This window comes from Staurois parvus, unplaced genomic scaffold (genome assembly GCF_062004578.1).
Source record: "Staurois parvus isolate SC_StPar_1 unplaced genomic scaffold, SC_StPar_1.0 ptg000011l, whole genome shotgun sequence".
NCBI classification, from domain to species: Eukaryota; Metazoa; Chordata; class Amphibia; order Anura; family Ranidae; genus Staurois; species Staurois parvus.
In genome coordinates, this window is record NW_028317807.1 from 18,656,691 (window position 1) to 18,662,537 (window position 5,847).

At 35.5% G+C, this 5,847-nt stretch overlaps 1 pseudogene across 1 annotated transcript; it reads right to left on the bottom strand.

The window, feature by feature from the left end:
* Positions 1 to 328: 328 nt before the first annotated feature.
* Positions 329 to 2,769, bottom strand: LOC149473798 (gamma-crystallin 2-like; annotated as a pseudogene). Its single transcript, XR_016312143.1, has 2 exons — positions 2,503 to 2,769; positions 329 to 683 (listed from the first exon to the last, which is right to left on the bottom strand). The product of XR_016312143.1 is annotated as a gamma-crystallin 2-like (transcript).
* Positions 2,770 to 5,847: the final 3,078 nt, after the last annotated feature.

Genomic DNA, 5,847 nt, shown 5'->3' on the forward strand with positions numbered 1-5,847 from the left:
TGTTTGCTGTGGCACACTGTATATGTTGTTATTAAACCCTTGTGTGTTATATTATTTAGTATGCTGTTATTATCCCCATGTCTTGCGCTGTCATTTTCTGCCCACTATAATATATTTGTTTAATTTTTTATGATTGAAAACATTTTTGATGCATAGTGGATGTGTGGAAGGGGATGTGTGGAAGGGGGGGTCTAAGAAGGACTTCAACTTTACAGATTTAAGAAATCTGTGATCACTCACTTTTAGGTAGCCCTTTAAATGCAAAATTGTTATCTAAATATTTGATAGATTTATAAATGTTTGCATAAGAAAAAATGAATACTCAAAGTTAAACATGAAGGAAAATGAATGTATTATATATATAGTTATTAATTTAAGCACATGAAAAAATTTCACCATTTTTGATTTTAGTACAAATCAGAGATGCGTCTAAATGAGCCAACCCTGGCATTCATGGCTCCCCAGTCAGTAAATCTCCTGTATTCTCCACTTTTTAGGAGATACTGACGTCCTCTGTAGTTGGGCTGTTCAAAGAAAATCCAATGTCCTTCAAGAACATTGCAAGAGTGGATGTCATGGTAATTGAATTCTTCATTCACATGGGGGCAGTCTTCAGTGAATTCCATCATCTGACCTCTGAAGTCTTCTCTCTCATATATTCTGAGTCTGAAGGCGCCACAGTGCTATTGCAGAAAACAAAGATTTAGATCAGATTGTCTCTAAAGACCAAATTAAAACAGCTATCAATTATTGGCTTTACCAGCTTTTTTTTTCCTTTATTTTTTTATAAAATTCAGTGCCATTGATAGCTTACAGCGATGCCCTTCTACCTATTTTTTAAAATAATATTTAAAAGCTTTATAAACAATATTTAAATGAGATTATTTTGGATAACACTTTATTTTAATGTATTAGAATAGTTTATTTCCAATGGATTCTTGATTCTCTTGCATGAGTCTGTTCTGGCTGAAGATATGCCATTTATTTTCAAATAGTTGATCCTAAAATCCAATTGGTTATTACAATCCAGATACTTGAAGAAATTTTGAAATGCGCGTGCCTACTGTAAGCAATCAGACCCTAAAGTAATACTGTATCTTGAACGTAAAATGTTATAATATTTAGAGATCATGAGCTAGAAGCACAATTCAAGCACAAAGCTTTTTGTGTGGATGGGTTAGAACCTCTGTCAATATTATATTGCTGCCTCTGCCCCTGTATGAGAGATTTCTACTTACTTCCTGCCTATTTTGCAGGCAAAACAAAATGTTAGGGACCCCCCCCCCCAAGGGCAACACATGCAGCTGCACACACACAAAAAAACATTTTTATGTAATGAACTTTTTCAACCTCTATAAAAATGTTAAGTATCTTTCACACAGACGCTGCATTGTACAACAGCCTTTAGCGTGCATTAACACAAAGATAGCAATAATGAGCACTTTGGACATGTTACACAGGCATTCAAGTTGCGTTAGGCAAAGATTCTCAAAAGCCCTGTGAATTGTTTTTTTTTACAAGGATAAAATGGGAAATTATTACTTTTGATGTTTTGCAAATGCATTGTAAATGCACTTTTCAAATAAACTGCTTTTTAATAAAAGTGATTAGAGGTATTTGCAAAACGTCAACGCCTGCCGAATTCTACAGGCAGCATTATTTTTGTCTTGACACTAGGCAATGCTAACACAGCAGTGTGTACACCTCCATCCACTCCCTATTTTTACAAATTTGACTGGGGTTAAAAGGTAATTGGGTTGCTAAAAATGCAACTTAATTATCTATTTTCAATGCCTGTGTAAATAAGCCCTTAGAATTCAGTGACTGTGAAAGAACCATCACTGTCTATGATCCCTTTATCAGGATCCTTCCCTTCCCTAGGAGCCCTTACCTGTCTATGATCCTATGAGGGAGAAGTGTCTGCCTAAGGAATACAGTCTCAGGAATACAATGTTGGTTTTCACTGGACAGCAACAATTTAAAACACTCTTCCATGCCTTTTAATTTTCATGTCCTAGGAATGAGCCCCAGTCAGGTTTATGCTAAGCAATTGCATTCCTTCCCTTGCTAAATTTTACGTAGGGATAAGATCATGTTTATTATTATTGTTTTGTGTTATTACCTTCTTTGTACTTTACTATTTTTATCCAGGATTTTTATGGGTCTCAAAGCAAAAAAATTCCTAAAACATCAGTATGTACATAGCTAGACTGCATATGTGAATTTCAAAAGCTGCTGAAACCGAAATATTCAAATGTGCAATTTTTCATCTATCTTATGCTGGGTTATTGACATTGCATTCTCACTTTTTTCACTTCCCTACAGGAATTACAGGAAGGAGACTTGTGTCTAATGTCACACAATACTCATTGCTGCAATTTATAATAGTACGGCCAAAGACTGGACCTCATGGACTGCATTGCTTCCAAAAAACATATCCTTACTTTGCTTTAAATTAAATGTTCACAATGACAGTGTTTACTGCAATCACATTTCTTTTACCTGGGGGATTAAACGGCAGGACCTGATGGAATCACTCAGACCAGACCAATGCTGACAGTCAGGATAATCTCCCCTCTTTACAAAGTACTGTTGCCCAGTGTAGTTGGGACGTTCATAAATCATCCAATTTCCATTCTCAACACGGATGGAGTTGCAGCGACTGAAGTAGGAGTTCAGCTCCGAGCTGTCAGTGCTGCACTCATGGGAGCGGCCCTGGAAGTTCCTGTCCTCGAAGAAGATGATCTGGAAACAGATTCACATAGAGGTTGATCTACTAAAGGCAAAAAGACTGTGCAGTTTTGCAAGTGCAGTTGCTCCAGAGCTTAGTAAATGAAGGTGAGCTCTACTGACTTCCATCATCCAATCATGAGCAAGCAAAAAATGAATTTTTTTTTAAATTTTCCATGCATGTGATTGGGTATTCTTTATAAAGTGAAGCTTTACTTCATGTACTAAGCTCTGGAGCAACTGCACTTGCAAAGTGCACAGAGGGAGAGATTTACTAAAACTGGTGCACTCAGAATCTGGTGCAGCTGTGCATAGTAGCCAATCAGCTTCTAATTTTAGCTTGTTCAATTCAGCTTTGACAAAAAAACTGGAAGGTGATTGGTTGCACCAGATTCTACACTCTCCAGTTTTAGTAAATTAAAATCAGTCTATTTACCTTTAGTAAATCAACCCCATATTGTTCATTCATCAATTCAGAAAGTTCAAGAATAAGTAGACCTTTGCTCTCAGTTTAGGGGGAGAAGTCCCAGTTTGTTAGAGATGCAAAGCCCACAGCAATAAGTAAAACTGGCTACCTCTTTAAAGCTGCAACCCTCTTAATCTGATAATAGAGGTTGTTCACCCCAAAATGTCAGCTTTGCACATATGAAAAAGCAAATTGCAGGAAAGTGTTGGCTATTTGCTGACTTTTGGGTACATCTGTACTAAGTGATGACCTGACCATCGCATACAGTTTGCTGTTATTTTTTTTTAAATGTAATTATAGCTGTACCTTTACAAAACCTCTATAATGGAGGTTGTTCACCCCAAAATGCTAGCTTTGCACATATGAAAAAGCAAATTGCAGGAAAGTGTTGGCTATTTGCTGACTTTTGGGTACATCTGCACTAAGTGATGACCATTGCATACAGTTTGCTGTTATTTTTTTTAATGTAATAAATCTGTACCTCTACAAAACCTCTATAATGGAAAAAACAAATTTCAGGAAAGCGTTGGCTATTTGCTGACTTTTGGGTACATCTGTACTAAGTGGTGATGCATACAGTTTGCTGTTATTTTTTTTTAAATGTAATTATAGCTGTACCTCTACAAAACCTCTATAATGGAGGTTGTTCACCCCAAAATGTCAGCTTTGCACATATGAAAAAACAAATTGCAGGAAAGCGTTGGCTATTTGCTGACTTTCGGGTACATCTGTACTTAGTGGTGACCATCGCATTCCGTTTGCTGTTATTTTTTTTAATGTAATTAAAGCTGTACCTCTACAAAGGAATGGGAATTTCCCCCTTAGATAGCTATCACCATAACAGGTTTCCTCATTGTAAGAGTTATCCTTTGTTTTTGTTCTAGTGCCAGGTCTAAAATATTAGATTTCTCACCACTTATTGTCTCAAAGTTAATGGTCACAGGAGAAAAAGAGGGAGATTGTTCCCAGTGGGGACACAACAGCAATGTTTTGAAGCTTTAAGCCTAGTACACATGATGAGAATATCGCATTTTGAGCAATCGTTTGATAATCTGAAAATAGCTTTCAAGATCTGTACATAGCTTTCGAGAGCTGATCATGACAGTTCATGTAAAAATATCTGAAGGGACAAGCACGAACATTTTTTTCAGAAGATAACAGAATATATGATTTTCGTGTAATTAGTATAGTATTTGTGCGAAAAAAAAAATCAAGTGGCCAAGATCGCGCATGCTCAGAAATGAAAGAATATGTTACAATACAATAAAATACATTACACCACTTCTGAAGTTGTATTCTGTCTTACGAGAATTTTCGGAACCTTAGTAACCTATTCATTTTTTATATGAAACTAGCATGCAAAACAAAAACTGGACGATCATTTGTCCAATATACTCAATGTGTGTACTAGGCTTCATACCAGCTTTTTGTCATGCAACAGTCGTCACTCTCCTTTTTGTATTTACTAAATTTGCTGCAGCCGGGTTATGTGGATGCGATCTGTGGTTGAGCTCAGGTAACCTGTATAAGCTTTTCGTGCTATTGGCCAAGTAAGACTCATGGCTGATTTCTGATTAGTTGCTATTGGTTACTGCACACCATGATTTTACACTTCTTTATACATTTTAAAAATATACATTTAAATTACTACAGCATAACAGTGGCAGTAACAAATACATACAATCAAAATGATTATTAATGTTATTTTTTTGCAGTAAAGTATACCTATACTGTATATGCACACACAGTTACCTTTCCCATCCTGGATTATAATGAGGTGGTATTTAGAGAAATGAAAACACTTAATTTATAGTTGTTACTAACAGTATACTTTGCATAACAATGGTTTAATTAAATGGAATGTAGACCAAATTGACAGAGTCAGCATTGTTCTCATCATAGGACTGAAACACAACAAAATCACCAACTCAGGCAACTTGTTTTATTTTCCTCTGCAATACTATCTAAACTGAATAGACTGAATGGTCAAAGAGCTTTTGTTGGTCATTTAGTTGTTTTATAAACAATTTGTTTTAACTTAGCTGTTTTAAAAACATTTTAACTACCTGAAAAGTTGGATGTTATGCTATTGCAACTAAATGTTAAAACTTTTGTGAAGCTAGCACATTTCCCTTTCCTGTTTCCTTCCTCATTTTTCACTACTTGTCTACTAGGCCAATTGTGACATTTCTCTAATACATGTAAAAAAATGCATTCTTTTTGCTAGACAATTATCTAGAACCCCAAACATTATATAGTTTTCTAAGCAGAAGCCATAGAGAATAAAATGGTGGGTGTTGCAATTTTTTTTATGTTACATGGTATTTGCACAATGATTTTTCAAACACAATTTTTGAAAAAAAAGCACTTTGAGGAATTTTACACAAACTCGGTATAATACCCAATTTTTGGTAAAATATAGAGTTGATATTATGCCGAGTAATACACTCCAAACATGTCACACTTTTAAATTGTAAATGCCCATGTAATGGCAACAAACTACGGTACATAAAATTATCCATAGGCAATGTTTTAGAAGCCTTTACAGGTTACTAGTTTAGAGTTACACAGGAGGTTTAGTGCTAGAATTATTGCTTTCGCTTTGAGGTTCACTAAGATACCTCACGTTTGGTGCAAATACCATTTACATA